Here is an 11320-nt window from a genome sequence, read left to right on the forward strand (position 1 = left end):
ATTACTGTTGATGCGGCCTTGTCTACACTCGTTAACTTGCGAGACCTGAAGAATCGAGTCAGAAGTAGCCACCCTGGTCCATCTTTACGCAGAGTCAAAATTTATTTCTTAGCAGCTGAAAATGTAGAGGAAGAAGAGGGCTGTTTCCTGGGAGGTACCTGAAGCTGAAAAATTGGCTTCTCTTTACCCCAGCTATTAGTTTATTGCATTGAGTAAAACGCTTCAGTTCTTTCCCATTTCTACTTCTATGAGGCTGGGCTTTCCCCATATTTATACACCAGAGACCAAATTCTATGGACCTTGCTCACAGAGAACTTTATTTCAAATCCTCTGTCTTACTAGTTAGGGTGGTTGTTAAAACTGACCAAGAAGATTGCTGGAAAAGGCATCACCAAAGCATGGGACTTTTTTTTTTAGGTGTAAAATAATTAATTTTTTTATTGTGTAAAATAATTAATTTTTTTATTGTGTAAAATAATTTAAAAACTTTTCAATTATAGTTGACATACAAAGTTATATTAGTTTCAGGTGTACAACATAGTGATTAGACATTTATATAACTTATGAAGTGATCACCCTGATAAATCTAGTACCCATCTGACACCATACAGTTATTACAATATTATTGACTATATCCCTTATGTTATACTTTACTCCCCTGGGACTATTTTGTAACAACCAATTTGTACTTCTTAATCCCTTCCCCCTTTTCACCCACCCCCAACCCCTTCCCATTTGGCAACCATCAAAATGTTCTCTGTAGCTATGTGTCTGTTTCTGTTTTCTTTGTTGGTTTATTTTGTTCTTTAGATTCCACATATGTGAAATCATGTGACATTTGTCTCTCTCTGACTTACCCTACTGAGCACAATACCCTCTAGGTTGATCCATGTTGTTGCAGGTGGCAAGATTTCATTATTTTGTGACTGAGCAACATTCTGCTATATATATGTTCCACCTTCTTTATCTTCTTTATCCATTCATACATTGATGGACACCCAGGTTACCTCCATATCTTGGCTATTGTAAATAATGCTGCAATAAACATGGATGCACACATCACTTCGAAGGAATGTTTTGGGTTTCTTCAGACAAATATCCAGAAGTGGGAATACTGGGCCCTTCTTTGTTTTTTGTTATAGCCTTTGTTTTAAAGTCTATTTTCTCTGGTGTTAGTATTGCTACCCTAGTTTTTCGTTTTTTTTCTTTAAAAATCTTTTTCCATCCCTTTACTTTCAGTCTGTGTGTCTTTCGATCTGAAATGAGTCTCTTGTAGGCAGCTTATGTAAGGGTCTTTTTTTCTTATCCATTCAGCTACCCTATATTTTGATTGGAACATTAATCTATTTACATTTAAAGTAATTACTAATAGGTATATACTTATTGCCATTTTATTAATATTTTTAATGTTTTTTCTTCATGTTCTTAAAGAAGTCCCTTTAACATTTCTTGTAATACTGGTTTGGTGATGAACTCTTAGCCTTTTCTTGTCTGGGAAGCTTTTTATCTGTCCTTTAATTCTAAATGATAACTTTGCTAGGTAAGTAATTTTGGTTGTAGATCCTTGGTTTTCATCACTTTGAATATTTCCTGCCAATCCCTTCTGGCCTGCAAAGTTTCTGTTGAGAAATCAGCTGACAATCTTACGGGAGCTCCCTTGTAGGTAACTAACTGGTTTTCTCTTGCTGCCTTTAAGGTTCTCTGTTTGTCTTTAACCTTTGGTGTTTTAATTATGATGTGTCTTGATGTGGGTCTCTTTGGGTTCATCTTGTTTGGACTCTGTGCTTCCTGGGCTTGTATGTCTATTTCCTTCGCCAGGTTAGGGAAGTTTTTCATCATTGTTTCTTCAGATTTTCAATCCCTTACTTTTCTCTTCTCCTTCTGGTACCCCTATGATGCGAATATTGGCACTCTTGATGTTGTTCCATAGGCCCCTTAAACTATCCTCATTTTTTTGGATTCTTTTTTCTTTTTGCTATTCTGGTTGGGTGTTTTCTGCTACCTTATTTTCCAAACTGCTGACTCAGTCCTCTGCATTATGTAATCTACTGTTGATGCCCTCTAATGTAATCTTCATTTCAGTTATTGTATTCTTCATTTCTGACTGTTTTTTTCTGACGTTTTCTATCTTCAATTTTTTTTTTTTTTATCACTTTGTTGAAGTTCTTATTGAGATCACTGAGCATTCTTGTAACTAGTGTTTTGAACTCTGTATCTGGTAGATTGCTTATCTCCATTTTGTTTAGTTCTTTTCCTGAATCTTTGTTCTATTCTTTCATTTGGGATATGTTGCTTTGTCTCCCCATTTTGGCTACCTCCCTGTGTTTGTTTCTATGTATTAGGTAGAGCTGCTGTGTCTCGTGGTCTCAGTACCATGTTTCCCCGAAAATAAGACCTCACCAGACAATCAGCTCTAATGCGTCTTTTGGAGCAAAAATTAATATAAGACCTGGTATATATTATATTACCCAGTATTATATTATATTGTACTGTATTATATTATATTGTATCGTATTATATTATATTATATATTATATTATATTATACTATACCTGGTCTTATATTATAGTAAACTAAGACTGGGTCTTATATTAATTTTTGCTCCTAAAGACGCATTAGAGCTGATTGTTCGGCTAGGTCTTATTTTCGGGGAAACACGGTAAAACACAAAGTTTGCAGCTGTCCTTGAGAGTAAACAGGAAATAAAACTGTTTGGCTTTGGGAAGTGAAGTATGTGATTTACTTACTCCATATAAGGCAGGTTTGCAGAGAGTGATGCATTTTAAAAATTAGTAAGTCCTTGAACATAGGACATAGAACTGGGAGTGCTATAAATGGGTTACAAAATGAAATCTTAAGCTCAAAGAACTGGTAGATAATGAGGACAGGATGAATGCATGTCAAAAACAAAACACATAAGAACCCTTCCAGAGAAACGATATATGCATTTTCCTACCTACTTTGGGCACTGGTCATGAAATTTAGAGGTTGAAGGGATCATGGGATTATCCAGTCTGCTCCTCTCAATTTACAGATGAGAAAACCGAGTCTAGAAAGGTGAAGTGGTACGGGCTGCTATATTATATTGGAGAACAAACAAAGGGTTTGGAAACAAAATGACTTAAGTAATCACTACTAGGAGACCCTGGAGAAATGCTACTTAGCCTCTGTCAACCTCAGTTCTTCATTTGTAAAAGGAGAAAAATTATGCCGCTCTTTTAGGGCAGTTGTAAGGACTCAGTTATTCAATAACTCAGTGATTCCCAGTACCATGTGCCAGGCCCTGTGCTTGGTGCTGGGGAGGGAGTAGAGAACAAAGGAGACGCAGTCCATGACCACAAGAAGAGTAGATTTAGGGTAAAGATTAAAGAAAATAACAGGGCACAAGGCTCAGCATGTGTTTCTCTGGCTCACTGTAAGTTTCAGTTAACTTTCTGAAGAGTAAGGGCCTTATAGCATTCAGTTTTGAATTCTGAGTGCTGAGCACAATGCCTGACGCATTGTAGATGCTCAGTGTTTGTTGAAATAAACAAATTATCTTCTTACTTCAAGGCAAAGGAGGATGTTAGATTCAAAAGGGAGGAACAGGGTTTGTGGGGCAAGAAAGCAGAGCATTTCAGGAGGAGGTGACGACCATCATGAGACCAGGTCCTGGGCCAAAGGAAAAGGCAAGTATTATCAGTTGAGCCAAAGTTCATTTCATTTCATTATTAAAAGAAAGCTTATCTCTTGATAAATTGAAACAAAAACAAAACCCCTTTCTCGTCCCTTTTCTCTTTTAGTGACATCTATGTGTGAAAGTCTTTTCTTGCCAAATAAATCAGTTATTCTTAGCCAGGAAGGCAAGTTTTAAAACAGAAATAAATACAGTTTAATCACTCTGAGGGAAAAAGAAAAGCAATTTTGTGCATGCAATCCCAAGCTGGAGCTCTCCCAGATTGGGACGATAAGAATGATGAGGGCAATATAATTACAGGGAGAAGAGAATAACTGCAGGCTCTGGATGAGAAGTCCAGGCCCAGGGGCATCACTATAGGTTTCTGCAGGGGGAGGATCCCTCATTCTTCCAGCTGGGACTGCAAAGGCTTGAGGCATGCAGCCCTGCTGGGAGCTGGGGGAGAGAGCAGGGGCAGCTGAGTACCATGGACCAGGCATCGGGCATTACATTGAGCCACCAGGGACCTTGCCTCATAAATTTGGCCCTCTCCAGTGGAGATTCCTACTACTATAAGCTCTGAAAAGCAGAGTAATTTGTCATAATACTTATGAATGAGAGAAAAAGGAGTTAATGTTGAAAACAATACTCAGGTGGCAATCTAGAAGGCTGGATTCCAGGTCCAGCTATTAAACTTGTCATAAGACAGAAAACTGATAATTTCATAAAGTCAAGAAACAACCCATGGTGGCTCTATGTAAAAGCAAGCTGTTGTGAAAACTATAATTTATGCAGCATAAATCTCTCAACATTGCTATCACACAGGGTTTTCAAGCTGCTGAAGGAAGGGAACCCCGCTGAGCTTGGTCAAAAGTGGTTCCTGGGGGTGGTGATTGAGTAGCAAGGAAGCTGGAGGGAAAGAATTTCAAAATGTCCCCCCCCCCCCCCCCGAAATATAAACTTCTATTTCGGTGCCAGGATTAATTCCATTCCGTGCAAGGACGGTTACGGTAGTGCTGCTAGGAAATTTGCAGCTGTTGGTCTGGATGAATTTGGACAGGAATGTGTCATGTTATTCATGCAATGCAAATAGGGAAGGGATTTGAAGTGTATGAAACTGGCCTTTGTCACTGCTGTTCTAGGGCTTTTCCAACAGAGCCCAGGTGGGGAATCTTTCCCAAGGTGATCTAATTCCCAGGGTCAGATGGCCCGGAGCTCTGCCCCAGGGTCTCCTTCCATCTGCCTTGTTTGTCATTGTCTCCCTCACAACTGCTGCCTGGCTTCTGACCCTGAGCAAGCCTGGGACCAGCGTGACCACTGAGTTAGGAGGAAGATGACGCCTCTTTAGAAATGAGACTGGGAAAGCTCACTCACTCCCAAAGAATTCAGCCTTTAGAACTGTGAATTGGAGCCTTTAAAAATACCCCAACCCTTCTCTGGTCTCACCTCTCCCCTGCGCTCCTCATCCTCCTTCCCTGCTTTACTTTTCTCCATAGCATTTACCACCAGTTAACATCCAATGCATTTTGATGACTTACTTGCTTAGAGTCTCCCTGTCCTTTTTAGCATGGAAGCTCCACGAAGCCATGGGGTTTTGTATGTTTTGTTCACAGCTGTATCTTTGGTGCCTAAAACAGCCTCCAGAACATAAAAGGAACCAATAAATATTTGTTAAATGACCAGATCCATTCATCTACTCAGTATTTTGTTCATCCAGAAAACTGGTTTTGTTTCATCTAAGAAAACTTCTATTGAACACCTTCTGAATGCCTGGAATTATTCCCTGAGTTTGGGATTGGGGTCTGGGAAGAGTTTGAAAAGAAAAGTTCCCGTTGAAGATTGAAGGGGAGGGCAAAATAACAACAGCTTCCCTTATGTATAACTTCTTAGTATGCTAAGTGCTCTCATGGTGATTGTTTATTTGTGTCTCAAATGAGCCTTTTGAGGTAAGTAGCTTTACCTTGGTTTTTCAGAGGAAGAAATGGAGGTTCATAGAAAGTAAGTCATTTGCCCAGGTCGATGAAAGAATGTCCAGCCTCTAGAAAAATTTTATAAGAGTTTAATTTGAGCCAAAATTTTGTGGACGTGCTCCAAAGCAAAATCTCATCAGATTGAGTAAATGCTCTGGAGAATGGCAGTTTTACAGCTTATTTTATACATTAACTTCAAAGGAGAAAACGGAAAGAGGGTTACACGAAATCCATTGGTGGTAGATTAAGGGGGTGGGAGAAAGCAAAGCAGGAAAATCTCAAGATTGGATAAAAAGAAAATGGAGAGACACATATCTTTTACATTGATGGATACAGGCTAGTTAATAATTACAGTACAGAGATGGTATGCGGGGGAACAACACAGCAATGAGGGGTTCTCTGGCCTTGTGCTCTGGTGCCTGCGGTTGTGCCTTTGAGGGGTCTAGAAAAAAAAATTATGCTGACATTTCAAAGGTATGTTTTCCTAGATGCGTAAGAACAATGGACAGGGCTCACTTAAGGTAAAGATGAATCTTTGCTAAGGAAGCTGTAAGCCTGGGACATGGCTACCCACCATGGCCTGTGCAGTTAGGAATTTATGATCAGACCATCCTGTGTGGCACTCTTGGTCACTGAGTTTTAAGGCCTGCTATGTGGGACCCCCTTAGTTTGTCAGGTTTAGTATATGGCACCTTTTTCGTTTTTCATTCACACTCCAAACCACATAGCTACTACTAAGTAGTAAAGCCTGAGCCTTTACAAAATATACAAATGCTGCCTTCAGCAGGGGGCCACTGATCCTCCTCTCTCCTCTTTAATTGTCTCTCCAGCTTGCTGCTTTCCAGAGAAGCAAAAGGACAAGGCTGTTCTCACAATCAGGGTCTGACAGAATATTGTGTAAACAATTGCAACTTTTTTTTTTTTTTCCAAGCCTGCCCTGGTTTGAGATTCCTACTACTGTAAGCTCTGAAAAGCAGACTAATTTGTCGTAATACTTACTCACAGGATGACAGAATGTGTGTGGAGAAGAGATGTTCGAATTTAGGATCAGGTTTCCCAAACAACCTAGGGTTTGGAAAATCCCGTAATGCACTCAGTAGGATTCCCACTGGATTAGCAATCTCATTTTTAGGGAATTCCTGGTTTGCGCTATATGTGAAAAACAAATTCATTTCCAATCAAGTTTATATTTAGAGATTCTTAGTGATATACTCCCCTTTCCTGCCCACCCCCCAGGAATTTAGTCCCCGAATCCCCAAACAGCAAACTGGGAACACTGAAATTCTCGTGAGCAACTGAGTACTCTAACTAAAATGCCCAGCAGTCTGAGAACATCCTATGTGTGAGTTAGTTTTCCTGAGAGCTCTCTGATGGTCATTTCAATTGTGGTCCCAAGAAAGTACCCATTTATCTTTGTACTGAGGGGTTCAGATCCAATCATCCCAGATTGTGCCACTTTAGCATATGGACTATTTTGAGCTAAAGACAATCAAGGCCCAAAATGACTCAAGAAGGGTTTCTGACCTCCCCTTTAACTGCCTAAATGGATTTAGATAGAGGTCCTGGTCCACGAAGAGAACTGTCATCAGAGATAACTACTAAAAGCATGGCTAGGCATGGGGGGCTGGGGGGGCTCAAAGTCCTGTCTGTGTCCCATCATCTCTGAAAACACTAGCTCTCCCCATCTTCCTGTGAATTGTCTTCCTTCCCTTTGAAGCCCAGACCCCTAACCTCTTCTTAGCTCAGGATGGCATATTTTTTTTTTCTGACTGCATGTGGGTCTCATATTCTTATGAAGACCCCGTGCAGATGTAATTAAATTTATTTTTTCTCCTGTTAACCTGTCTCATGTCAATTTGATTATTAGACTAGTCAGAAGAGCCTGGAAAGGCAGAGGGAATTGTTTTCCTTCCCTGCAGTATATTACAGGATGACTGGGTGTCTGGAGCAGTAGTGATGGCCTGCCTAGCATAGGAGGATTAGAGGGGTCCGTGGGTTTCACTGAAAATAAGCATCTTTCAAGCAAGTACTTAAGTGATAAAACCTCTACCAATGGAGTTTCTCTTATATCTTATTCATATTTGTTTACTAGCATTTTCTTCAACTATTCATTTAATTTGTGAAATAATTTTTAAGAAATTTTAAGTTAACTTCCTTTGCTAGGCTCACAAGCAAAAACTACATCTATTGTACAAAGGGCCTAGGTATTTGCTAATATCCTAATAAAACATGCTCCTCTTTAGACTTGATGGGAAGAAATTATGTCCTAGCATCCAAGCCTCAGGACCCCAAAACCCTGCAGGGCCAGACTCTGACAGATGAAAAGATGTGCAAAATCATTAGTCATTAGGAAAATACAAATCAAAATCACAATGAAATAGCACTTCATACACATGGGGATAGCTAAAATTAAAAGACAGATAACACAGACAATAACAAGTGTTGGTGAGGATTTAGTGAAATTGAAACTCTCATACATTGCTGGTGGGAGTGTAATATGGTGCAGCTGCTTTGGAAAACAATTGTTCAAAAAGTTTGACTTTGAGTTATCACATGGCTGAGCAATTTTATCCCTAGGTATACACTCAAGAGAAACAAAAATACCTGTACACAAACTGCATTGCATCATGATTCATAATAGCCAAAAAACTGAAAACAGCCCAAATGTCTATTAACTGATGAATGGATAAAAAAAGTGATATACTCATACAATGAAATATTATTTAGTCATTAAAGGAAAAAAGTATTGATACGTGCTACAAATGGATGAACCTTGCCAGCATGCTAAGTGAAAGAAGCCAATCACAAGAGGCCATATATTGTGAGATTCCATTTATATGAAATGTCCAGAACAGGCAAATCTATAGATACAGAAAGTAGACTGCTAATGGGTACATTTTGAATATCTGGGTGGGTGGTGATGAAAAATATTCTGGAATTAGATAGTGGTGATTATACAACTTTGCCAATATATTAAAAGCCACTGAATTGTATACTTTAAGAGGTTGAATTTTATGATATGTGAATTATATCTCAATAAAATAATCTAGTAGAAGGAGATATATAAAAATAAAATAATATGAAAGAAATCAATAGTATAGTTAAGCTACTCTCTTTGGAAACCATTTTTGTATCCATTGCAATAATTTATTGGATCCCATTCTAAACAAACCACTTTGAAGAGAATGAAATTGGGAATCAGGGAGGTGTACACTATTCTTTACTCCTATTTTTTTCCCTGTAGTACCTCCTACCTTGCCTTGTTCCTGGATGCCCATCTGTGCATTATAGTCTAGGATTAAATAGTCAAAGTGTCAATTTAGTCCAATTGCATCCAAAATCTCTTGTACAGTTTGTGAAAAATTCTTGGGACCCACTCCGGGCCCACTGACAGAAACTCTATGTATATGACTCTGGACTTGGCATGTTTAACAAGGCATCCAGCTAAAAAAGTAATACCATTATTAATAATAATAGCTTTTACCTATAGAATACTATGTGCAGGCATTACTCCAAGTGCTTTACATTAATTGATTCATTTAATCCTCAGCACAATCTGTGACTGGGTACTATTATTATCCCATTTTACAAATGAATAAATTGAGGTACTGAGAGATTAAAACACTTTCTCCAAAGCACATAACTAGTAAGCAATAGAGCCCAGAGTCAGCCACAGGCTGTCTGGCTTCAGATTTCAAGCTCTTAACCATTGCGTAATACTCTTTGCTATGGTTTGAATGTTTGTGTCCCCTCAAATCCATATGTTGAGATCTTACCCTCAAAATGATGGTATTAGGATGTGGAACCTTTGCGAGGTGCTTAGGTTATGAGAGTGGAGGCCTCATAAATGGGATTAGTGCCCTTATAAAAGAGGTTCCAGAGAAATCCCTGGCCCCTTCCACCACGTGAGGATGCAGAAAGTAGGTGCCAGCTATGAACCAGGAAGAGGGCCCTCACCAGAACATGACAATGCGGGCACCTTGATCTTGGACTTCCCAGTCTCCAGAACTGTGAGAAATAAATTGATAGCATTGATAAGCTCCTAGGTCTGTGGTATTTTATTATAGCAAAATACCAAAGCTACTAAGATACCACCTCCTTTCCTCACTGCTTCTTATGCTTAAGTTTGAGACTCACTATTATGGTTATAGTTTAATACATTATTTGCCTCTGCAAAAATAAATATCTATATTTCTACCTTTGAATCTACAAAAATAAACTGTCTTAAAGAGAATGTGCCAAGTGGGTTGTGAGATTGTAAGTTTGGAAACAGTAATGTGAAATGCATATACCCTTGGGGAAGGGGCCATGCCGCCCTCCTGCCTCTTTGTTAATTAACTCCAGGGAAGCCAACCACCCAGAAGGAAGCCTGTCTCCTGCGGGAGAAACCTGGCCCGAGTTTCATTCCAAAGCCCGGGCCAACCTTCCCCCACGGTGCTTCTGACTCACCAGGGCAAGGAGAGGAGCCCTGTGTGTGATGTCACGGCTCTTGTCACAGAGCTCAACCAGCCCTATTTGGAAATCCTGGCCAGCTTGGGGCTGCCTACTGGTGGCCCAGCCCACTTTCAGGCTGGAACTAGGTCCCATAGCTTCTGGTTGGCCAGAGTCACCACAGCCCCAGGGGCCACACTCGGTTCTATGTCACATGGGAATCTTCAAAGACAGCTCTCTTAGGAGCCTGCAGCATGCTGACAAGAGCTTGGTGTAGGATGGTGGAAAAAGCAAAGGTACAAAGCCTGGATCTGCCCCTGGGTGTGGGCACATGCAGTCTCTCCCAGCTTCAGACACTCACCTGTAGGAGAGAGAATCTTTTCCAGCCCAGGGCCTCTGCAGGTAGCTAAGATGACTGACTGGTCACGATAACATCAGTGAAACTGCTTCCTGTGATGTTAGCGTCATCGTTCTGAATTGCCAATCTTTAACTCCGAGTTTGGCATTCCTCATCTAAAAAGTGCTGGCATCCACCCATTCAACAAATATTAATTGAATGAGTGAGTGATTTTCCTTGTAGAATTTGTGCAGAATCTTGAAGTGACTAATAGTCATCTCAGATGTAACACAGTCGGAGTGGAACTCAATTTCTCTCTAAAACCTGCCCCTTTGCAGTTGGCTCAACTTGTAAACAGCATCAACATCCATTCAGTTGCTTTAGCCAAAACCCAGGTATCATCTTTGACTATTTTCTTCCTTCATTCAATTCATCAGCAAAGCCTTAAAAAAACACCTGAGCCCCTCTTCTACTTGCACACTCCCGTCCTGGTCCAGCACCCGTGATCTCACTCCTCATGCACTGCAACACCTTGATCCTTTACAGCCCATGTGACGCTCAGCAGTCAGGATAAATCACACGATGACATTCCCTTGTGAGATAATCTGCAGTTACTTCCCAGTGCACTAAAAATAAAACCCAAAGCTCTTGCCATGCAAGCAAGTCTTAACATGAACCGCTCCCTCCCACCTCTCTGGCCTTGCCTCCTACACCACACCGCCTTTCACTGTGTTCCAACCACACCTGTCAGCCTATTTTCTGTCATCCCAACTTGCTAAGCTTGTTCCCATCTCAGGTCTCTGCACTTGCTGCTCCCTCCGCCTGGAATGCTCTTCCTCTGGGACATGGCAGGGCTCCTTCTTGTCACTTTGGTTGAAGTTCAAATAGCACGTCCTCAGTGAAGCCACAACTCTTCTCCTGAGTTAC

The 11320-nt window shown here is 40.4% G+C and overlaps 1 long non-coding RNA gene across 1 annotated transcript; it reads right to left on the reverse strand.

The window, feature by feature from the left end:
* Positions 1 to 2599: 2599 nt before the first annotated feature.
* Positions 2600 to 11030, reverse strand: LOC141572393 (uncharacterized). Its single transcript, XR_012497755.1, has 3 exons — positions 10418 to 11030; positions 5194 to 5293; positions 2600 to 3651 (listed from the first exon to the last, which is right to left on the reverse strand). It is a non-coding gene; the product is annotated as an uncharacterized LOC141572393 (long non-coding RNA).
* Between the last annotated feature and the right edge of the window lie 290 nt (positions 11031 to 11320).

This window comes from Rhinolophus sinicus, linkage group LG06 (assembly GCF_036562045.2).
Source record: "Rhinolophus sinicus isolate RSC01 linkage group LG06, ASM3656204v1, whole genome shotgun sequence".
NCBI classification, from domain to species: Eukaryota; Metazoa; Chordata; class Mammalia; order Chiroptera; family Rhinolophidae; genus Rhinolophus; species Rhinolophus sinicus.